Here is a 25,886-nt window from a genome sequence, read left to right on the forward strand (position 1 = left end):
CTGGAGTCTGGTGTTGAAACTTGTATTATTTTTCAGAAATTCACATTACTATTGACAACCCCTGGAAGAAATTATGCAATAACCAAACCTAGAGGATGTTCTACCAGCTTTATTACAAGCAAATAAAGCACAGATAGGATGCAAAACAATTTGCCAATGCCTTATGCAGTATTCAGGTCCTTGAATTAACATTAGTAAATGTTAATGCTTTATAACAACCTTTCTCAAAGAGTGGTATGTGAGCAACACTTAATGGTCCATGAGTATACTGGTAAAATATTACATTTAAAATTAATATATTCTGTCTTAAAAGTGTTTCTTCAGCTGTTTAAAAACACTTCCAAACTCAAAGATAATAGAATATATACTAGATAATAGCATATATGTATTATTGTCATTCTTCATTCAACTCATATGTAAATGCAAAAATCTGAAACCTCTGTCCAGAAGCCTCATGACCCCATAAGCTCTTTTCAAGCATCTCTCGGTCTCAAGAGAGGATCCAGTGACATGGACATCCTGACAGAAATATGCAAATCTTGTAGAATGAGTTTTAAACTTTCATGGTACACAGATACAAAGATCACAGCATCATCTGCAAAGTCAGTAAACCTTAAATTGGCAACAAAGGTGACTAAGCTGCTGTTCTTCACAATGTTAGCACTACCCAACCCATGCGAGCACTGCACAGTGTATTGACTAGAACACATCCCTACTGAATGTCAGAATTCACTGGGAAGTAGTCAGCAATTCTGCCCTGCTCCACACAGCAGTCACAGTAGCTATGTATGTCCAGCAACTTGTTGGGATCCCACTAATTTTCTGGATATCCAAGAGAGCAGCCCAGTCAACCGGGTCAAACTCTTTATCAAAATAAAATGGGCTGCAAACCTGATACCATTTCTCAAAGTAGCTGACCCAAAAGGATAGGACAACAGAGGCATCTGTCAAGACTGAGACGTCACATCACTGACCATAAGTGCTTTTATTTCTGTGCAAACAGATCAGGTTGCTAGCCATCTTTATCACAGATGGTGAGCCATCTGTGATAAATGTGACTGTAGGACCTTTGTGGCCGGGACAGCGGTGGGATCGAACCCCGGATGGCTCGTGCTGAAGACCCTTCCTCTACCAGGTCAGCCAAAGGGGAATTCCCCTGTTAGCCAAGCTAGCGGGAACTTCTTTTCAATCAGGACCCAGGACCTTCATCCTGCTACATATCTCCCCACCATTTTTTACTTTGTCCCGAAGTCACAGGTGCATTTAAGCATGTTCTGTGACTACCCACATCCTGTAGTCCATGGGCTACTAGGGGTCTCCATGCAAACCCCCCACAACTTAACTTCTTTGGCATGCTGTTGTGTATATATGCCTACAGCATCAGAAAAATTATGTTAACACCAAATACAGGCATGCAAAATATGCATTCAAGCCAAATATCAGAGTCGTGACTTAACTTTTCGAATGGACTGAAAAATTGTGGGTAGGGGAAATGAAACTGATTAGATTACACATTTATAAGTTTACTATCTGGGTATATTAGGTGTCATTTGACAGGTCTTGAGCTCCCCTAGTATTAATTAAAAGGTGATTGCTTCATTGTTTATGTAAATATAGGTCAAAATGTCATGTATACTCTAAGAAAGTAAAAATTTACAATATCCCTGAATCAAAATGCTGCTGTGGCAAAATTGCTTATTTGTGACTGTAAACAAATCCCTGAAGGGTGATACACCTTGCGCCTTGTTGTCATCGTTAGACAGGAATTCTTTCCAGTCCTTTGGTCGCTTCATATCACCATTACTTACAATGAGTTTATCTCCCATACCTCGTCGCTGTCTTTTCATTGCCTTCACTGAATTGGCAGAGTACATGTCAGTGCTGAACACACATGTAGAATCTGACTTCAGAACTGATTCCTCCAGGACTTTTCTTGCTATACCAGAAAATTTGTCTGGTATGTCACGGAGATGGTGGAATACTGCATTTCCATCCTCTATCACCAATGTTTCATTGGGATGTGATGTGACAACGGCATCCTCACTATCACCCACTAAGTACCACATCCCTTTAGATTTGTCCGTCTTGGTGAATATTCCATCTGCTAATGCCAGACTGTATGGAACAGGTGTAAGTTGGAAGTTCATCAGTTCTGCAAGGTCTAGCTTATCACTCAACAACGTCTGAGATTTATCAAGCAACTGGAATGCTATATTCCCCTGTTGGATGTACTGGACTTCTTTTTTGGTGGATGTTCTTAGTTTCACTGTCTTCTTCATGTCCCTAAATGTCCCCAGTTTCAGTTTCTTTATTGGGTCAAAGAACCCTGTTCCTTTCTGTAATCTTTCATTGATAAATGTTTGTTTTGCCTCAAGCCCAACTTCTTCTGCACGGAGAATATCATTTTCAATTTCCTGTGATGCTGAGACACCAGAAGAAATGCACACTAGTCTTTCTTTTTCAGCAGTATCAAATGGGTTGACAAAGTTTTCAAATGTTGCAGCTGTTTTCTCAACACGGCTTTCTCCTCGCTTCACTTCAGTGGGCCGAATGTCTTGATGGGTTGTTCCACTGTCTCCATCACTATCTCCTGTCATATCAACCATTCCATATGCTGCTTGCAGATACTTTGCCCTTTCCTTGGTTGTCCTACACCACCTCAGATAGGCATCATAGTTTGTCTGTATACCTGCCAGTCCAGCTCCAGAACCTCCACCTCCTCGGGATTTAGAATGGCGCATAAACATCTCCTCTATGGTTTTATCCACAGGGCACCGATTGCCAGGTATGAATGACCAGGCCACGCTGAAAGCACCACGCTTCAAGAGGTCTGTTGCTCCAGGATGGGACAGTTCTATGTACACCAAGTGTGTAGAAAAGTATGTTAAGTACCTTTCATAATTGAAACCACCAAAGGTGAAGAACAAGTCTGGCATCAAGCACAGGCACTGAGTGTACAGGGTGTAGTTATTGGTTTTAACAGCCCGAATGCGATTAAGCAACAATCATATATGGTCCATGTTTGAAACCCACAGTTGTGCCGTCTTTCCAAGTTCACCTTTTCGAGCACAATCCTTGAACTCTGAGTACTTTTTCATGTATGAATGCACATGTGGGTCATTCAAAGCAGCTCTTTCAGCATCTTGTGAAATTGATGACATGACACTAAGCGTCTGAATGTGAGCTTCTGACTCTTTTGGCAAGGAAGAGAACATCTCAACTTCATTGGTTGAAGCCATGAACTGTGTGATGAGCAAGCATTCTAGAGATTCCAGGACAATTTTATGGCAATTGATGGCTCTGGCATAGTTTTTGCCATTGAGAACACTTGTCAATGATCCAGTTGATATTAACCCAGCTTCAATGAGAACATCTGAAAGGGCAGTTCCTTCCATCTTCTTACCAATCATCTTTATGTATGCAGATGCAAGATGGAATGATCCAATAAGAATGATATAGTCTGCATATCTCTTTTCTTGAGCCCAGATTCAAGGGTATGCCCTCATACAGACACCTAGATCAAATGATGTTATCACATGTTATCACAGAATTATGTTAAATTGGACTGTCATTTCCTTGACTTGTCAATAGAGTTGATGAACGGAGCTTTCACAACTACCCTACAGTGAAATGCAAAACAAAAAACCCAAAGTAAGACATACGCATGACCTTTTGACCTATATTTACATAAACAATGAAGCAATCAGCTTTTAATTCATACTAAAATTTAGGGGAGCTCAAGACCTTTCAAATGACACCTAATATGCCCAGATAATAAACTTAGAAATGTGTAATCTAATCAGTTTCATTTCCCCTACCCCTAATTTTTCAGTCCATTCGAAAAGTTAAGTCACGGCTCTGATATTTGGCTTGAATGCATATTTTGCATGCCTGTATTTGGCGTTAACATCATTTTTCTGATGCTGTAGGCATATATACACAACAGCATGCCAAAGAAGTTAAGTTGTGGGGGGGGGGGGGTTGCATGGAGACCCCTAGTAGCCCATGGACTACTGCCGACCATGCCAAATGTGACAGTAGGACCTTTGTGGCCAGGACGGCGGTGGGAACAAACCCCGGATGGCTCGCGCTAAAGACCATTCCTCTACCAGGTCAGTCAAAGGGGAATTCCCCCATTAGCCAAGCTAGCGAGAACGTCTTTTCAATCAGGACCCAGGACCTTCATCCTGCTACATAAAGATGGTTCACCATCTGTGATATTTTTCCTTACCACTGTTGCTCTGGGGGTTGGTAAGGTTAGACCTTACTTGTGTGAAGCGCCTTGAGGCAACCTTGTTGTGATTTAGTGCTATATAAATGAAAATAAATTGAAATTGAAATCACAGATTCTTCTAATAAACAGCACCTCATCTACACTCAGGACCATCACAGCCCCCTTTCTTAGGTCACCACATTAAGTCAATAAATAAATCAAAACACCTGCAAAGTCATACCATTTTCTACAGTTTACGGACCATTCGCAGACACACAAAAAAGACCATTCATAGACAGAAAAAAAGAAGCCATTCGTAGACATATTGTTAGATATACGAGGTCTGTTAGAAAAGTATCTGACCTTTTTATTTTTTGCAAAAACTATATGGATTTGAATCACGTGTGATTGCATCCGCCAAGCTTGAACCTTCGTGCGCATGTGTGAGTTCACGCCTGTCGGTCGCGTCATTCGCCTGTTAGCAGGCTTTGTGTGAGCAGTAGTCCACCCCTCTAGTCGGATTTTTATTGCGAATAAATGTCTGAATGATTTGGAGCTTTTCCAGAAACAGTGAGAGACCTCCAGGTGGACACCATTCGGAAAATTCATATGGCTTTCAACGACGATTTTATGGGGATTACACAGATTAAGGAGTGCTCCAGCCGGTTTAAAGACCGCCCACAGTGTCTGAGAGCACGGCACGCTCCGAGCGCCGATCGACAGGCTCACACCCCGCTGAAACAACCAGATCATTTCCATCGTGAAGGCTTTGTTGATCCGGGACGTCGTCTGACTTCTACAAAAAAAGGCAGAAGGCGTGGACATCAGCACTTTTTTGGCACATTCCACTGTTACAGGAGTTTTTTTCATGGAAAGAGAAGCGGAGGGATGCACCACCGTACCGCTCATGGCGCTGGACAAAAGCACCTCCATGTTGGTCTCACAGGACGGCTTTCAGATGGCTCAGACGGCTTTCGGTGGCGTTTCAGTCGTATGAATATCCGAGAAATTGTGCATGAGCTGGACATGCCCCAACATGTCCTGTTAGGCTTCATCACGGCGTTGCTTTTCCGATGCTTTTCTAACAGACCTCGTATATATATATGTGTTCAATTATGGTTTTCTTTATTTGTTTTCTGTACTTCTTTTGGTATTAAAGGTTAGACTTTTAGTTTCATTCTTATTAGGCCATAGGCTAGCTTTTCTACCATGATGTTTCGTTCCAATATTATGGGTAATTTACATATTCGGAAAATATATCACACAATAATGCTTCGATAAAGTTTCCACACGCGGAAATCATGCAGTTACTTTGCGATTTGATCTTGAAGTTTGAACTACTTTTTCTGCCGTGACAAGTGTGTGAACCATCTCTGACCCAGTTTTGACCAATCAGTGCATCGCGATTACTACACATGATGTCAGTAAGTCCGTTTGCTTGTAAACAAAGACGGCAGCGCACTGTAGAAAGCGGCGGCGTGGATCGCACAATCAAAATGAAAATCCAGGAATTCCTGCTTGTTGTATGCATATTTTGGATAACTGTAGCGAGAAAACCTGTCTCCTAACTCAAGCAAGATGGGAGACATTCAGGAGGATCGCCAAAGAGTGGTTATCGCTGAAAGGAAGAGAGAGCAATGTCGTGTTGCCGATCGTGCACACGTTGGACAGCGAGTATAATGAACGTTTCACAAACAAAAGACAGCTATTCTATGCTAAGCAAAGACAAGAAAAACGGAAATCTTCAGGTGGTTCTGGTGTATTTTATTTTGTGAAACATTTTCTTGTGTGTGAATGAATGAAAAGTCAATAGAGGCCTACAATGAATGAGCTAATGAATGAAAACTGAATGAATAATATGATGAATGGCATTCAAAATAGTTAAATTAATCTAATGAATAGATCATTTTGAATGAATGGGTAGGCCAGCCCAAGGCTACCTATTTTAACCAGCTACCTAGGCCTAGGTAGTCTATTTATTAGGGGCCTATATTAGTACTTGTATAGTAAATAAATTTCTTCCAATAAACACAACAAATCCAATTTTGGAGAGCCCGCGGAATATCCATGCAAATGGAATATCCATCAATTGGATGAACAATGATCCTGCTCCTAGAGAAGTGCTAAAGCTCATTAGCTGCAAGTGTAAGTCAGGAGAATGTGCTTCAAAGCGATGTAGCTGTAAATCAACCTGAATTGCACTGAGTTGTATGGTTGCAAGAACTGTACTGCACTTTTTGCACTCTTTGCACTTTTCTTTTTTTTTTTCTTTCCTGCACCCTTCTGGGTAAGGCTCCTTTAAGTAAAAAAAAAAACATGATCTGAAACAAACTCTGAGTTTGTCATTCTGTGTGCGAGTCCCTCCTGCAATACAGTTTTTGCAAGAACTGTAAGAATAATGTGTCCAGAGTTGCTGACCAAGAGGACATTCCTGATAACAGTAATGACAGTGATTATGATTGATCAGTTTAGATTTCATTAATTTGACAAATTTACATTATAAGTATTGGTTATATCGTTCATATTTGATTTTGCCTAATTGACATTGTTAGCTGATATATTTTTATTGAACCCCTGTACCACAAAATTTAACTAATTTAATCATTGATCAGTTTGGATTTTATTCATTCGACAAAAGTTATATAACTATTATGAGTATTGTGCATTTCTTTCAAATTTGACTGTGCCTAATATTGACATTGAACAACACGTTAGCTGATAGATCTAGACTGTTTTGCATCCAAAATATATAAATTTAGCTGATTTTATTATTACTTTTGATATGATACTGAAGTGAAAATAGTTTGTTAGTAATATTCTACTCAATGAGCAAGGTAGTTTTAGTGTGAAATTGTGGTATGTTGCTTGTTGATTTTGTACATATATACGAGGTCTATTAGAAAAGTATCCGACCTTATTATTTTTTTCAAAAACCATATGGATTTGAATCATGTGTGATTGCGTCAGACAAGCTTGAACCCTCGTGCGCATGCGTGAGTTTTTCCACGCCTGTCGGTTGCGTCATTCACCTGTGAGCAGGCTTTGAGTGAGGAGTGGTCCAGCCCCCTCGGCGGATTTTCATTGTCAGGAAATGGCGGAATGATTTGGGCTTTTTTTCCATCAGAATTTTTTCAGAAACTGTTAGAGACTGGCAGCTGGAAACCATTCGAAAAATTTATCTAGCTTTCGGTGAAAATGTTATGGGCTTGGTAGAGAATAAGGAGTGTTACTGTCGCTTTACGGACGGCCCCCAGCGGCTGTGGGGCGTGCCGCGCTCCGAAGCCGCCATCGACAGGCTGAACGACCATTTCATTTCTAAATGGATGGCTGTCTGGATCCGTGACCATCGTGTGCCATTTCTCTGGTTATCACAAGAGCTGGACATCAACCATTTTCCGGCAGATTTCACTTTTAACAAGAGATTTTGTCATGGAAAGCCGAGCGGAGGCTTCGCGCGTCACGATGGATTCGCTACTGGATCGAGACAAAACCACCTCCATTTTGGTCTTTGGTGATTATCCGAGAAATTGTGGATGTGCCTGGACATGCCAGAACATGTCCTGTGAGGCTTCATCACGGCGTTGCTTTGCGCCATGCGGCACCGCCGCGACGCGCGGAATTCCTCCGCACATCTGTCTCAATGTGCCGAAAAAGTGCTGATGTCCACGTTTTTTCACAATTCCTGTGCTAGTCAGATGACGTCCCGGATAAAACACAGCGTCCAGTTTGGAAATGAACGGCACATTCCACTGTTACAGGAGTTTTTGTCATGGAAAGAGGAGCGGAGGTTTCGCGCGTCGCGGCGGTGCCGCATGGCGCAAAGCAACGCTGTGATGAAGCCTCACGGGACATGTTCTGGCATGTCCAGGCACATCCACAATTTCTCGGATAATCACTCGATGGAAAAACCACCGACAGCTGTCTGAACGCCATCTCAAAGACGTCCTGTGAGACCAAAACAGAGGTGGTTTTGTCTCGCTTCAGTAGCAAATCCATCGTGACACGCGAAGCCTCCGCTCGGCTTTCCATGACAAAATCTCTTGTTAAACGTGAAATCCGCCGGAAAATGGTTGATGTCCAGCCCTTGTGATAACCAGAGAAATGGCACACGATGGTCACTGATCCAGACAGCCATCCGTTTAGAAATGAAATGGTCGTTCAGCCTGTTGATGGCGGCTTCGAAGCGCGGCGCGCCCCACAGCCGCTGGGGTCCGTCCTTAAAGCGACAGTAACACTCCTTATTCTCTACCAAGCCCGTAACATTTTCACCGAAAGCCAGATACATTTTTCTAATGGTTTCCAGCTGCCAGTCTCTAACAGTTTCTGAAAAAATTCTGATGGAAAAAAAGCCCAAATCATTCCGCCATTTCCTGGCAATGAAAATCCGACGAGGGGGCTGGACCACTCCTCACTCAAAGCCTGCTCACAGGCGAATGACGCAATCGACAGGGGTGGAAAAAGTCACGCATGCGCACGGGGGTTCAAGCTTGTCTGACGCAATCACACGTGATTCAAATCCATATGGTTTTTGAAAAAAATAATAAGGTCGGATACTTTTCTAATGGACCTCGTATATTTCCCATGTTTATATACGTATTATATAAGTATTTTTAGAAAATTATCCTCGGGGTCTTTACTCAAGAAATTAAAAAATGTTGAGAACTTATATAGAGCAATTTGTCAGTTATTTATTTAATCTAATCTGAAATGTTGTATGTGTAAAATTGGGCCCCCATTAGTGCTTATTTCCATGGCAGCGAAATCTCTGAATTATTGATTTCTAAAATAAGATCACTTTACAACAAGCACTTTTGTCTGCATAATTTTCCATATATACAATATTTGTAGGATTGTCTATATGCCTCTTAAGTTTCAAGTGTCTGGCCACATTATTTTTTGAGATAACAATGGTTAAAAATGCTTTCAGAGGCCAAAATGTCCAAATTTTCATAAATCTCCCAACTTCAGATGGTGATTTCTGACTAACTGCAGAGAGCCTGCTTGTGGACAAGACAAAGAAGTACGGTGGAACTCGCACTTCTCGCCCTTCACAAACAGCCGGTTCTCCAACAACCGCTGCAGGACCTGACGTACATGCGTAACATGAGTCTCAGGATCCAGGAAAGATGAGTATATCGTCTAGATATACGAAGACAGACCGATGCAGGAAGTCCCGCAAGACATCATTTACCAAAGCTTGGAACGTTGCGGGGGCGTAGGTGAGGCGGAACGGCATGACCAGGTACTCAAAATGACCTAACGGGGTGTTAAATGCCGTCTTCCATTCGTCTCCCTTCCGGATCCAAACCAGGTGATAAGCATTCCTAAGATCCAGTTTTGTGAAAATTTGGGCTCCATGCAGGGGCGTGAACACTGAATCTAACAGGGGCAGAGGGTATCGGTTGCGAACCGTGATCTCGTTCAGCCCCCTGTAATCAATGCATGGACGGAGTCCGCCGTCTTTCTTGCCCACAAAAAAGAAACCAGCACCCATCGGGGAGGTGGAGTTCCGGATCAGCCCGGAAGCTAACAAGTCCCGGATGTAGGTCTCCATTGATTCGCGTTCCGGACGTGAGAGGTTGTACAGCCTGCTGGACGGGTACTCAACGCCCAGGATCAAATCAATGGCACAATCATACGGACGGTGCAGGGGAAGGGTGAGCGCCAGATCTTTGCTGAAAACGTCAGCAAACGTCGTGGTACTCACATGGCACGGCCGTCAGATTGGGGGGGACTTTAACCTCTTCACTAGCTGTCACACCAGGCGGAACCGAGGATCCGAGACACTCCCGGTGGCAGGTTTTGCTCCACTGAGCCACAACCCCAGACGGCCAATCAATCCGGGGATTGTGCTTTATCATCCAAGGATAACCCAAAATCACATGGGAGGTAGAAGGTGTTACATAAAACACAATCTCCTCCTGTGATTACCAGACACCACCAATGTCACTGGTTGTGTCTGGTGTGTGATTAATGGAAGAAGGGTGCCATCTAGTGCCCGTACCTTCAATGGTGAAGGTAGAGCCACTAGAGGGAGCCCGACTTCCCTTGCCCATCTGCTGTCCAGCAGATTCCCTTCCGACCCCGTGTCTACCAGTGCTGGGGCGTGAAGGGTCAGATCCCCACTCAGGATCATAACTGGGATGCGTGCGGATTTGCGGGGTCTCCCCGCATGCGTGTTATGGCCCACCCTTAGCCCAGTTTCTAAGGGCGGGCGTTGTCGTTTAACCGCTTGGGGCAGTTCCTCTGTAGATGCTTACTCGAGCCACAGAAAAAACATTCCCCGCGGGCCAGCCTCCGTTGTCTGTTATTTGATTTAACTTTAGCCCTGCTCGTGTCCATAGCTTCATCAGCAGGGGGAGCTGTTGCCACACGGGAGTCACGGGCTGTGGAGCGTGGGGAAGGCGGCACCCTTTCGGACCTGGAAGGAAGAGGGACGGCTCGTGCCCAGCCACGCCCCCCCGCCCTGCTCCCGACGGTGTTCCTCTAATCGGTTATCTAATCGTATAACCAGATCAACAAGCCCATCGAAATCCCGTGGTTCGTCCTTAGCCAGTAAATGCTCCTTCAGGACCGGAGACAGTCCACTTACGAAGGCGGCGTGGAGCGCAACGTTGTTCCAGCCGGACCTCGCTGCCGCGATGCGGAAGTCGACTGCGTACTCCGCTGCGCTCCGACGCCCCTGTCTGATTGACAGCAGCAAGTTAGATGCAGATTTGCCTCTATGGGGGTGATCAAAAACCTGTTTGAACTCCCTCACAAACCCAGTATACGTCGTTAGGAGCCGTGAATTCTGCTCCCAGAGCGCCGTAGCCCAGGCACGTGCCTCTCCTCGAAGCAAGTTTATTACGTAAGCCACCCGGCTGGCGTCTGACTCGTACATGATGGGACACTGTGAAAAGACGAGCGAGCACTGCATTAAGAAGTCCGCACACGTCTCTCACACAGCCTCCGTACGGCTCCGAAGGGCTTATGTAAGCTTCAGGGAATGGTGGGGGAGGTCGTTGAACGACCAGCGGAATGTCTGATTCAGGCCTCCGGTCAGCAGGATGAGGTGCTGCAGCAGCGCCCTGAGCTTGCACCTCCACCCGGGCGGTGAGAGCCTCCATCCTCCGATTGAGAATAACATTCTGCTCAGTGACTAAGTCCAACCAAGCAGTGAAAGCGGTTAAGATTTGCTGCAGCTCACCTAACACGCCTCCTGCTGACGCCTGTTCACCTCGCTCTTCCATTGGCTGTTCAAGCGATGGTTGACGCCCCTCGGGATCCATGACGCTGGCCGAGAAATCCTGTTGGGAAGGTGTAGTGACACGGACCCACAACAGGGGGCGTTAATGAAGGGACAATGGATGAGCCAAAAAGTAACAATTTAATGTTGTGAATTGCACAACAGAATACAGACAATTGCAGCTGAGGAGTACAGTCAATCATACACAAGGTGACGTGTGGGCAGGCTCGAGGATAGAAGACGTCTGTCCAGAGAAGAGCCAGATCCCACACGGCTTCCACCGCCAACGGATCTGAAGAACACCAGAGCCGCCAAGTCCTGGGTCCCAGGTGGCCACCGTCTCCAGCTGTCAGACCAGGTACTGCTGGCAGAAACAGAAACAGTTAATGGTGGGTGTGTGAAGACACACCCAGTAATCGTTCCCTGAGTAGTTCCTCCTGGAGGGAGAACCTCCACCTCCAGATACAATGTCACCCGTGCAGCTCCTGTTGGTCTCTTTCCTGGATGGAGTGAGAGACGAAGACCGTCGTCCTCTCACTGTCCGCCAATCCAGCCTTCAATAGACCCCGCAGGAACACGGCTGCACACAGACCTCTGTTTTCAGACAACGAATAATCACAGCAGAGAAAATTACCTTGTTTGGTAGCTGATTTCTCGGCAGGGAGGTGGAGTTGCAGTCCGGCCTTTATGGTGATGGTGTTGAGTGGTGGATGAGTGACAGCTGGTACGGATGATGAGTGACAGCTGTCACTCCCGGTCGCTCCGACGCCCTCTCATGCTTGAAGCCCGCACTTCAAGCAGGGCGCCATCTTGTGGTGGTGGGCCAGCAGTACCTCCTCTTCAGCGGCCCAGACAACAGTTTGGAGCTGGAGCTCAAGCAGAGCACTACTATAAATAATTTTAAAAGAATGCACAAAAAAATCTATCTGAAGTGCTTATAGTGTTCACTCAAGTATTTAAAATGGTAAAAGGAACAGACGTTTATCAGTACCGGTGATTAATTGTGATTGTTTTCATTTGTTGACTGACAACAATGTTTTGTTTTTCATATTGATATGGTATAAATAAGTTAGGGCATTTAAAAGCTAGATAGCTTCAGCCTTGACCTTTTTCATTCAGCGACATGTTTTTTTTTCCCCAGTATATTCATGATGTGGTTTTTTAAATTCTTTTTTTATCTATTCATTCACTTATTTTCTGTTATTGCATGAGTGTACTGATTGAAATAAATAAAATCAAATGAATCATTAATTATTTAATATGTAAGAGATAACCAAAATCAAAATATAGCACTTTATTAAAACACTTTATTACTCATTTTACTGATGTTCTGGTCCAACAGCAGGACATCAGTAAAAGGATCTTTTTGTGAAGACATCTGTCAGCTTTGTGTTGCATTCTATTGAGCTGTAGCTCTCGTAAGAATCTGGAGGTGAAGATGACATCAGTGGCTTCTTGGTACAGGATGCGGATGAGGACACACATATTGGCTCTGTGGTATGTATATCTGGAAATACCGGTGTCACACTTGAGATGATTCCACTGGTCACAGCTGTCACAGGTGATGGCCAGCTGATGACTGTGAACTGGTTTATGGCAGATGATACACTTCCTTTAACACAGGTGTGATCTTTCAGAAGTGTGAGTTGACATCTTCATACTTCCTTTGACACATTCATTCAGCAAATAATTTTAATTTTCTATGAATTTTGAACATTGTTTCTATGAATTGTCCGGTTACCATTTTCTGCACACTAGAAAACACTTATTCAGTAGGACGCCAGTCTGACGCAGGTTACTTTCCCAGCTGAGGCTGGCACCCATTTACAAATGTCAACTGGGTGGCCTGAGACAGGATTAAGCGGATTAAGTGTCTTGTTCAAAGACACAAACAGGCGCCATGAGCAGGATTCCAACTTATTTCTACATGTTGGCAGGCCAGCTCTTTATCCACTCAGCTAACTGCTCTACAATGGTAATAAACGTGCTGTACAAATAGTGCATCATTATTGTTACTATTATTATTTCAAAACATACTCTCGTCTTCATTCTGACTCCTTCAATGACACACATAATCAAGATATTTGTCAATACTATAAAAAAAACTGTCCAATTAACAAAGGGTTAACAACACAAATTGTTAAAAAAAAAAGTGTAAAACAACCTTACGTGAAATTTTCAGGTAACGTTATTATACTGACGATACTTTTATCAAATGTTGGATTTACCTGACAATGTTCACTGGAACAGTAGGTGTGTGTTCACATTTTTAAACGTTTTCATGAAAAAAAAGTTATAAAAATGGGCAAAACTCCACATTTCTGAAAGTGTCTCATTTTGGATGCACAGTGATGCTTTTAAGTCATTGTGTTGGTAATTTTGGCGCAGCACAGTTGCCCTGGCAGCTATCTGTTAAGGGGAACCACACACACTAAAAAAAAAAGACCTTCATTCCATCAAAGCGCAGCTGGTGCAGCTGCAGAGGAAAAAATGTTATCAGAAGTTCGAAGCACTGAGCCAACAGGCAGCAGCCTGAGATCGTCTCTTTGTACAGTCCAGCCACCTGCTTTGGCGGCATTTTTAATCCCGCTTCTCTTTCAGGCTTTGAATTCCTCCTGAGCACATCAGGGTCAAATGGTGGAATGAAGAGATGCCGCGGTCACTGTCTGCATGCTCCTCTTCTCTGCTCCCTGGCTTTGAAGCTGCTGCTGCTCCTCCCCAGCGTAATGTGCTGCTGCTACCTGAGCAAAAGTGTTTGGCGGTTTAATACAGTAAGCAACATGTGGCCTGTGTGATCAACTGTACCAACACATAGCCAGGCGCTGTTAACAAAATCTTTTGAAATTCTACACATGGTTTCTTCAGTCTTGCTGCTCAGACAGTCTGAGCACATTGAAAATTTTAAACCCCAACGACCTCTTTCAAACAGTCCAGGTGCTCACCTGAATAATGCATCCTTCATGAATTCATAAATCCACCTAGGGCCAACGATTTGCATTGGCAAGTGTCAATTCAATTTCATTTGTACACACTGAAGACCTCAGAGGACTTTACACCCACATTCCTGAATGTCTGTACGTCTGACAAGAACATCCACAGACAGTTACAGAGTTTACAGTACAAAGAAACACAGTATTTAAATCAAAATCCAATGTAAACATATAAATAATGGTGTCATAGTGTTCCATGATGCATTTCACAAAATGGCCAATGCACATCCAAAATGTCCTTGTAACTATCTGATCTCTAGCTAACTGCTTTTCAAAATGGCTGACGTACAAAATGTCCTTGTATACGATAAAAAGTATCCGATCTTTTTATAGCTGTCTAATTGATTAAAAAAAAAAAAACATCTGATCTTTTTATAGCTGCATAATTGATAAAATACATCTGATCTTTTTATAGCTGCGTAATTGATAAAATACATCTGATCTTTTTATAGCTGCATAATTGATAAAAAATATCTGATCTTTTTATAGCTGCGTAATTGATAAAACCAAAGTATTCACATCTATATGGACAGCATGATGGAACACTGATTTGTTGTTTGGCATCGACATACACAAACACTATAAGATTTTTACATAACAACCTTGAACACAACGTGAGCAGACACCCGCTTATAACCTCCTACTTCACTTTGCAACCAATCACATAAGCGCTGATTCACGACAGGCTAAGAACCGCCCACATGGGGCTGGCTGGAGGGACAAAAGTTAGCATAGAGAGAAATTCTGGGCTCTTTGTTCCAGATGTTTGCATATGATCTGGTCAGAGACCCCAGCACTGCAGATTCAACACAACATTTAAACTTTGAAGTCTGTTTCCTGTCCAATTCTTTTTGAGATTACTCACCACATAAAAGAACCTAACAATGGCAAAGCACAAAGATCAGGCATCATCCAGAGAAGAAGGAACACAACAAGGATCTTACACCACCCAATACTTCTACAGAGGTAAAGCACTGTCTGTCTCAAAGAGTGCAACAGTCAGACACACCTTATATAAGCAGGTTCACAATGCAAGTACACTCTGTTTGCCTGCACATATCATTGCCGTTCACCTGCAATGGTGTTATAATACAATGATGGTGTATTACTAGGGACCTGGTGCTACCGGTCTTGCTATATGGTTGTGAGACTTGGACACTAACCTGTGACTATTAGGGTTGATCCAGGAGCTGACAGATAGGGCCCAAAGTGCAAACACAACCTGGAAACAGAACAGCTTTTTTTTTACAGTTTATTTTGGATGAGATGCAGGCAGGTGTGGCTGGAGTGGTCTGATAGTGGAAGACAGGATCAACTGGGCAGGGCAGGCAGAGGAGTCCAATATGAGTGGATCGGGCATGGTGGATCTGTAGCTCAGAGAGAACAGGTAAGCAGAAGCTTCAGGAAGACAATACCAAAAATAATACATGAAAATCTCTTTAGAGTTAAGCACTAGATGTCAGTACCACAATGGAGACTGAAAGATTTGGCAGTGTCTGAATGTCTGAGCCGCGATTATGTCCTGCAGAGGCTGGATTACAGATTGGTTGCAGGTGAGCAGACACAGCAGCTACTGAGGATCAGATGACAAGCAGGCCGAAAGAGAGAACACAGAGTGTCCCTGGCCAGCAACACAGAGACAGACTTATACAAACATGACACACCAGGCAGGAAAAAACAACAAGACACACAAGGACAGGGGAATACAAAACCTAAACCCAAACAGTGATCTCAGGTGAACCTTGGAGGATCCTTGGGTACCACTGGAATGACTTTGTGCCAAATGAGCAATTATATGAGAGAGACTAAGTCAAGTCAAGTCTGGGTGCATGCACTGGTGCTCAGTTTTGCTGCGTCCAATACAACATGAAAGTGCCTTGGGTCCTGGATGGCAATCACCCAGGCAAACAACCGGTTCATTCCTACATTTCTAAAATTACCATCTAATTGGTTTTGTGGTTCGGCCATGGGTTTGTGGTGTCGTCTTGACTTGACTTATGGCCAATGGAGAAAATGGAAAAACAAATGGGCAGAGGGAGAGAAAAAACATTTTGTAAGAAAATGTGGTCTCTCTTTCCCTTTCTCTCTCTCACTCAGAGACAGGCAACATTATATGTGTTAAATACACAATGAAAATTAATAAAAAAAAAAAATAATAATTTAATGGAATAACGGTAAACATTCATGGACAAGCCCTGCTTCACCTCAGGGAGCCTTGGTGTCCTCTGTGGTCCACTGTGCTCTCCGACTGATCAGCACTAATGCATTAATGTACCAGAAATGTACCCACCTTCTCAATACCACAACATTGTGCACCAATTACAGTTCAATTTAAAGAGACAGACGGGTGGTTGATCTATCGTTTGCTCGATAACACAAATCAAACCTCTTTACGGCCAGTGCACTGCTTTGTACTAGAATCTCCTGCAGCTTAACAGCAGTGTACACTTGGACACATCCCAAATGGACTTGCACCCTCTATGCAAGTCCTTTTGCATCTGCCATCAAGCTAGCGCCCCAAGTCTGTGATAAGGAAAAGTGGCTTTGCGTTGGTATTCACTGTCGTTATGATAGCCAAGCTGTGACAACTGTGCCATACAAATTCAAGACACATAGCACCCAAGTGAGAACATGAAAACAGTCAGACATCGGAAGCAAACAGTATTAATCTGCTGTGGATATTAAAATCAACAAACAGTGCAGCTGTAATGAAGGCCTTTATCTTAATCCAGGACAAACACAAACCCTGTCGCTCAGCTTCTCACGTGTTGCAATCAAGGTTCAGCTGTTTAATACGTGTCATCCAAGTACACTGAGTCCATAAAAACTCAAGCAGCAGCATTAAAAAACAACACCAACAAAAACAACAATTTGAAGACATATTGCAGTAGTTGTAGGACAGCCTGGGGGAGAAAAAAAAACATTGCAATAATCAAGGCTCTGACGTGTTTGATCAAAATCACAGTAGCCTTTATTCACCAATTATCTACAAGAATACAAGGAATTGGGCTCCAGTTTGAGTTACACTCTCTCTGTACAGGCATGTATAAATATACACTAAACACTGAATAATTCACAGCAAAAACATGTGCAAGTAGGAAATGTGCAATAAAATAAAATGTGCAATAAAAATGTGATCTGTTTCATAATCAGTTTACTGTCACTGTGGATACTCCTCAGACATAAAATAGGTCCAGGGGATACTGACATCATAGAGGTGTGTTTACTAGAGACATTGTTCCTCAAGATATGTGTTCATGAGATGTGCTACAAAATGTTTTTAATCTGTAACAAATACTTTTTCAACTTACAGCCATATACTGCAGCACTATCAAAACACGGTTTTTCAAACATAAAGTACTGACTTGCTTGAAATAGACATATACTCACAGAAATGTATAACCCCAATGAAGTTGCGACATTGTGGAAAATGTAAATAAAAACAGAATACAATGATTTGCAAATCCTCTTCAACCTATATTCAATTGATTACACCACAAAGACAAGATATTTAATGTTCAAACTGATAGACTTTTTTGTTTTTGTGCAAATATTTGCTCATTTTGAAATGGATGCCTGCAACACATTTCAAAAAAGTTGGGACAGTGGCAACAAAAGACTGGGAAAGTTGATGAATGCTCAAAGAACACCGAATTGGAAACAGGTGAGTGTCATGACTGGGTATAAAAGGAGCATCCCCAAAAGGCTCAGCTGTTCACAAGCAAAGATGGGGTGAGGATCACCACTTTGTGAACAACTGCGTGAAAAAATAGTCCAGACGTTTAAGAACAATGTTTCTCAGCGTTTGCAATTCAGTTTCAAGGAATTTAGGGATTCCATCATCTACAGTCCATAACATAATGAGAAGATTCAGAGAATCTGAAAAGCGGCAAGGCCAAAAATCAACATTGAATGCCCATGACCTTCGATCCCTCAGGCGGCACTGCATTACAAACCGACATCATTGTGTGAAGGATCTTACCGTGTGGGCTCAGGAACACTTCAGAAAACCATTGTCAGTTAACACAGTTTGTCGCTACATTTACAAGTGCAAATTAAAACTCTACCATACAAAGTGAAAGCCATACATCAACTACATCCAGAAATGCCGCCGCCTTTTCTGGGCCCGAGCCCATTTGAAATGGACAGACGCAAAGTGGAAAAGTGTGCTGTGCTCTGATGAGTCCACATTTCAAATTGTTTTTGGAAATCATGGATGTCGTGTCCTTCGGACAAAAGAGGAAAAAAAACATCCAGATTGGTTCCAGCGCTAAGTTCAAAAGCCAGCATCTATGATGGTATGGGGGTGTGTTAGCGCCCATGGCATGGGCAACTTACACATCTATGATGGCACCATCAATGCTGAAAGGTACATCCAGGTTTTGGAGCAACACATGCTGCCATCCAAGCAACATCTTTTTCAGGGACGTCCCTGCTTTTTTTCAGCAAGACAATGCCAAGCCACATTCTGCACATGTTACAACAGTGTGGCTTCGTAGTAAAAGAGTGCGGGTACTAGACTGGCCTGCCTGCAGTCCAGACCTGTCGCCCATTGAAAATGTGTGGCGCATTATGAGGTGCAAAATATGACAACAGAGACCCCGGACTGTTGAACAACTGAAGTTGTACATCAAGCAAGAATGGGAAAGAATTCCACCTACAAAGCTTCAACAATTAGTGTCCTCAGTTCCAAAATGCTTATTGAGTGTTGTTAGAAGGAAAGGTGATGTAACACAGTGGTAAACATACCACTGTCCCAGCTTTTTGAAACGTGTTGCAGGCCTCCATTTCAAAATGAGCAAATATTTGCACAAAAACAATAAAGTTTATCAGTTTGAACATTAAATATCTTGTCTTTGTGGTGTATTCAATTGAATATAGGTTGAAGAGGATTTGCAAATCATTGTATTCTGTTTTTATTTACATTTTACACAGCATCCCAACTTCATCGGAATTGGGGTTGTAACTAAAACATCTGCATGCATAGTTGTTACCGCTCCATACCTTAGTATTTCCTCTTTTTCTTGTTGTTTAATGCTGACAAATTATACTGAATTTCTTGTCTTTCTGATGCCTGATTCTGTTTTTTTCTCTCTGTTTAAGGTGCAGCTCCATCCAGAGATGGGTGTGGTATTTGTACTGGAGACCCTCCTGTCCTGTGCACCAACAGTATTATCTGTATATTTGTTTTGTGAATTGTTCTGTAATTTATGTCTGTAGCATGGTCCAAGCAGAGGGTCACCCCTCTGAGTCTGGTCTGCTTGAGGTTTCTTCCCCACCACTGCTGCTCTGGGGGTTAGTAAGGTTAGACCTTACCTGTGTGAAGCGCCTTGAGGCAACTTTGTTGTGATTTGGTGCTATATAAATGAAAATAAATTGAAAATTGAAATTGAATAAGCGGCTGTATGCTTCCTTTATCTTCTTCTTCTTTTGGCTGCTACCATTAGGGGCGCCACAGCAGATCAATCGTTTCCATCTCACCCCTCTGTATCTTCTTCTGTCACACCAACCACCTGCTTGTCCTCCCTCAGCACATCCATAAACCTCCTCTTCACCCACCCTCTTCTCATTCTGCTTGGTGGCTCCATCTTCAGCATCCTTCTCCCTATATACCCTGGGTCCTTCCTCTGCACATGTCCAAACCATCTGAAACTCTCCTCTCTGACTTTGTCTCCAAACTGTCCCACCTGAGGTGTCCCTCTGATATGCTTATTCCTAATCCTGTCCATTCTCGTCAGTCCCAAAGACAATCACAACATCTTCAGCTCTGCCACTATATGCTTCCTTTATCTCTTTGCCCGATTTCCATTTTAAATTTGTGTTTGTGTGTCCTCATTTTAAAAGTATAAATCATCAAGTGCCATCAGAATGCAATGAAATATGAAAGGTAGTCAGTTAGACAAAAAAGTTTGAGCGATTTTCAAAGAGAGTGAGAGCTGGAGAGTCACTCTGCATGGTTGTTGAATATTTCAGCATAATGAACTTTGCAAAAATTTACTTCCATTAAGGCGGCAGCCGACTTAACAGGAATGTAGAAGCAGGTTGAAATAGTGTCTCTGTGTTTATTTCTTTATACAGGTCACAATGTCGGGGTGGGTGGGGTGGGGTGGGGTAGTGTGGCAATTTCAGCATCATTGGGATCTATTTTTCATTGATGTTAACTCATGAATTGACAACACGTGTGTGGAGTCAAAGTTGAACAGAGTGAAGTAATATAATAATAATGAATGCATTTATGGGCGGCACAGTGGATTAGTGGTTAGCACTGTTTCCTCCTTTCTGTGCAGAGTTTGCATGTTCTCCCCGTGTTTGCATGTTAGGTGGACTGGTAACTTTAAATTGGTCATGTGTGCATCATGTGTGAATGTGTTGATCTGTCTATATGTGGCCCTGCGATAGACTGGAGTCCTGTGCTGCTGTGAAATAAACATAGAGAGGCTTTGCTCTGTGTTGCATTGTGATTTTACTCCTTCCACTCGCTCCCCTCCAGACCCAAACTCACGAGTTTTGACATGGGAGGCAGACTCCCATGTCGAATCCGTGGCCAAAGAATCCATTTAGCTATTGGGGAGTCAGGTTTACAGACTGCTATTGCACAGTGACTCCTGCTGATCTCCATCACACTGGAATAGGCTCCAGACCCCTGCAATTACCCCTTGACTGGAGCAAGCAGTCATAGAAAGTCATGAAAATGTATTTATAAGGCACTTTAAATGAAGAAAAAGAAACAAATTGCTGAACATAGCTCCAGAACATTAAACAAAGATCCTCATATTACCAAATAAAGTCAAAACAAAAAATGTATACATAAAATAAAATAAGTAAATAAAAAAAGTAAAATAAGTAAAAATACAGCAGCACGGTGATTTCATGGTTGGCATGGTTGCCTCACAGCATGGTCATGGGATTGCTTCCCATCTGGTCCTTTCTGTGTGGACTTTGCATGTTCTCCCCGCATTCACTTGAGGACCAATATGAGACCAGGAGACTTTTGTCATGCTTGAATGAACTGAAAAATACACTGGACTTTTTATGATATGGACAATTCCACACAAAGCAGAGTGACGAAGCTGCATTCCATAAAGTAATACCACGTTATGGTTCATTTGGGCTTATAAAGTGAACCTGTGGCATGTTTGGGACATAAATGTTTATCTCCTTTCTCTTATAGATGTTGATCAATAACTCCTCATTCTGGTCAATTTTCACACTGTTCTAAAACAGAAAACAGGTCCAGTACTGCATCACTCTGGGATGTCAAAGTACAGCGAACCATGAGCGACAGACATGCCGTTAATATTCAGGTTAAGGTCAATATTCCGGTTTCTGAATCATTAGGAATAACCCGTATACATGCTTAAGCAGACAGAGTTACTCCTGTATACATGGTCATTGGTATCAATTGGAATATCCCCATCTAAATAGCAACGCACGTCTTCCACCGGTGCTTGATTTGGTCTGGCGTTCGTGTAATCCTGCTTCATGTAAAACCCCTCACTACACGCTCTTCTCAAACAGGCATTAACATTTTTCTTACTTTTCTCTCCTGCGGGCTGCCTCCGCATCAAAACAGCGAGCGTAGTCTCTGGACCTGTTGCCAGATTTGGCGCAGCTCCGCACAGCAGAGAGGGGGGCGGTGTGAGTGGCCCGCTGCTGCGTTTACCGAGCCCGCAGACACGGTAAGCGCATCGGAGGCAGTGAGAGCAATCGCGGTGATATGCCGACCAGTACCGCGACCGGCCCGCCTGATAAGGATGTAGAACACAATGTGCTGTTTACCTCTGCTTCTGTGGCGTCCGGTGGGCTGCGCGCGCCACATACAAGTAGTTGCCGTACTCAAAAGACCAAGATTCCTTGCAGATAGGACATGCGCAGAACACAAAATAATGTTCCTTTCTATGGGGATATCCTAATGCGCATTTATATGACCTGATATTCGGGTTAGAAAAGGAGTAACCCAGGGGTCTTATTCAGGTTTTTAAAAACCAGAATATTTTGATTTTGCATATAACAGTGCAATTAACAACGATTAAAATGTTTAATTGTTGCCCAACTCCATTATTTGTTATTATTTTTAAAACAAAGGATTCATAGCCTGATAGGCAAGAACTGATTCAATTTTAAGATCAAAGTCAGGAAAAATCTTGGAAAAAATCCTTGATCTGGATTACAGATTTTGTGGCCATTTAAATTTAACATTGAAAATCCCATTTAATGTATGTTTCATATTATATCTTAATCACTCTCATATTTGAAAGTGAGGTGCAGACTGGCACTATCACGTGACAAGGTTTCATCCAAATCTGATCCGGATTGTGGCTTCTGTGGGCATTTGAAATTAATATTGAAAAGCCCATTTAGTGTACATTTTGCATTATATCTCAATCAAAGTGCCTCAATCAATCAATCAATCGAACTTTATTTGTATAGCCCTTTACAACAGTGATTACTGAACCAAAGTGCTTCACATCAATGCATAAACTCAACAACAAATGAACAACCACAATAAAACTATGTACTAAAAGCAACTCTGAACAAATAGGTTTTTAGTTTAGCTTTGAACAGAGAAAGAGTACTTATCGAGCGCAACTCAATGGGCAATGAGTTCCAAAGTCTAGGCCCAGCCACTGCAAATGATCGGTCTCCCCACTGTTTGTTCTTGGTCCTGGGGACCTCCAGGTGGTGTTGACTGGAGGACCGTAAAGTTCTTGTTGGTGTGTGTGTAGCTAACAGCTCACACAGGTAGGAAGGTGCAAGTCCGTGTATAGCTTTAAAAACAAACATTAAAAGTTTAAAATAAATTCTGAAGCGGACTGGGAGCCAGTAAAGACTAAACAGCACAGGAGTAATGTGACTGTGTTTGCGAGTGTTTGTCAGAAGGCGGGCTGCAGCATTTTGAACTAGCTGCAGACGTTGGAGACAGCTCTGGTTGACACCCACATACAGTGCATTACAATAGTCTATCCTGGAGCTGATGAATGCATGCATAGCCTTTTCTAGGTCTGTCCGTGAAAGGAAAGGTGTGACTTTGGCCAGAAGACAAAGCTGAAAAAAGCTGGCTTTCACCACACTGTCAATTTGTTTGTCAAATTTTAAATGTTCATCAAATTTGACCCCGGATTTCTTACAACTGACTGACAGTAAGGAGCAAGATCATTTAAGTCAGGTAGAGCATCACCAGGTTTCAAGCCAAACAAAATGCACTCAGTTTTGCTCTCATTGAGGTGCAAAAAGTTCTGCGAAAGCCAGTGTTTAATGTCTGACAATGTATTTTGCATGGACAGCAGTGCACAGGACCTGTTGTGTGTGACTGGCAGATACATTTGTAAATCATCGGCATAGAAATGAAAAGACATATTGTGTTTGGATAAGACAGAACTCAGTGGCAACATGTATAGGGAGAACAGCAAAGGACCAAGAATGGAACCTTTGGGCATGCCTGTAGTTAGGGGAACAGTAGAGGAGGAGAGATCATTCATCATGACCCTAATGCTCCTATCAGTCAGATAAGACTGACACCACTTTAACACAGTGCCCCGGAGTCCAACCTGTTCTCGCAAACATCTGCAGAGGAGAGGGTGGTCCACAGTGTCAAATGCTGCAGTTAGATCCAACATGACCAGCAGCATGGGTCTTTTCGAGTCCAGACACATGAGGATGTCATTCTGCACTTTCAACAGAGCAGACTCAGTGCTGTGATGAGACCTGAAACCAGACTGAAATTTTTCAAGAATCTGATTTTGTTCTAAAAACTCTTGCAACTGTATAAAAACAACTTTTTCTAAAACCTTGGACAAAAAAGATCAATTTGAGACCGGCCTAAAATTTGCCAGGACAGAGGGATCCAGATTGGGTTTCTTAAGTAGTGGTCTGACAACAGCATGTTTAAACACTTGTGGAACTGTTCCAGAGCTAAGACAACTGTTGATAAATGAGATGAGGCATGGCCCAACAGAAGAAAAGACCTATTTTAATAACTTAGCGGGAATTATGTCCAATGGACAATAACCAGGTGAAATGCTCTGCACCACCTCAGAGAGGAGCGAAAGAGACACCTGCTCAAAGTGATCTAGAGTCGCTACTGGGATTGTGGGAGAGACCACTTCTACACAGACACCAGAGTTATTTACATTGTTGTCTCTTACTGCTGCTACCTTATCAGTGAAAAATTTGAGAAATTTTTCACAGGTCGAGACGGAGACATCTGCCAACACTGTCGGTGGATTTACGACTGAGTTGATGGTGTTAAATAACCCTCTAGGATTACTAGAACTGTTAGTAATGACCCGGGAAAGATACTGAGATTTAGCCAAAGTGACTGCTCGTTGATACTCCACCAGCCTGGCACGCAGAATTTCTAAAGAGACCTGCAGACGATCCCTTTTCCATCTGCGTTCAGCCTGTCTGCAGCTCCTGCGCAGGGCTCTCATGATATCATTTAGCCAGGGGTCCAGTTTGGGCTTTGTGGATTTGCATCTTAACGGTGCAATGGTGTCCAATATCCTGGAGCAGGTGGAGGTGAAGGAGATGATGAAGTCATCTGGAGGCAGTGAGATGCTATCCACAGAGTGCAAATAAGTATCCATGAAGGCAGATGCAAACTCTGCAGCTGTGGCGGAGGTGATGGTCTGGCGAGCACACGCAGAGATTGAGGACTTGGTTATTGGACTTGGAGCAACAAAATCAGTGCAAACTGGCACTCTGAATGATCTGCAAAGTCCCGGCCAGACACAGATTTGCAGAGGGGCCTTGCATTGCTCTGAGGGGGGCATTTTTTTTTTTTTTTTTTAGGTGAGAAGTGGTAGAGCCCTGCGCAAGGACAATTTTCTTCATCCCGCAGCCGCTTCAGTTGAATTTCGGCCCACTAATAATAATAACATTTTATTTGTCCAATAAAGACATATTTACTACTATTTATTTATGTAATTAAAACAACAAAGGTAAAAAACTATTTCTAAAATTAAATTAATAACAAGAAAAAATAACAATTCATTTTGTACACAAGTACATAATTATCTCAGATATTTCATTCTTAGACAATAGAAATTCATTGTTAAAGTCAGAGTCCCTGATTCTTACAAGTTCTCTAATTTGAACACTTTGTTGAACATCAATTTCATTTGTTGAATCCATAAATTGTTTGTAAATTAGAGCTTTGATGTGACCCTTACTCAAAGTATGTATGTAAAACCGGTCTAAACCATATAAATCACATAAGTACAGTAAATTATACCCAGTTCTGGACAGCTGAGTCCCTAAGCATAACTGAAACAAATGTTTTACAACAGGATTATCATGTGTAAGTCCTGCAGTAACATGACTAATAAACCTTGTATATATCAAAGTATCATGTGGCAGTATATCACAAATATGGGGTAGTAACCTATTATGAGTAGTGTAAGGTAATTTAAAAAGATGTCTCTGTGCCTTTCTCCATGCAATACCAAGCTTATTA

The 25,886-nt window shown here is 42.7% G+C and overlaps 1 long non-coding RNA gene across 1 annotated transcript; it reads left to right on the top strand.

The window, feature by feature from the left end:
* The first annotated feature begins 378 nt into the window (after positions 1-378).
* Positions 379-12,994, top strand: LOC117509827. The gene is made up of 3 exons (XR_004560545.1): positions 379-393; positions 8,856-8,867; positions 12,918-12,994. It is a non-coding gene; the product is annotated as an uncharacterized LOC117509827 (long non-coding RNA).
* Positions 12,995-25,886: the final 12,892 nt, after the last annotated feature.

The sequence above is a fragment of the Thalassophryne amazonica genome, chromosome 5, assembly GCF_902500255.1.
Source record: "Thalassophryne amazonica chromosome 5, fThaAma1.1, whole genome shotgun sequence".
NCBI lineage: Eukaryota > Metazoa > Chordata > Actinopteri > Batrachoidiformes > Batrachoididae > Thalassophryne > Thalassophryne amazonica.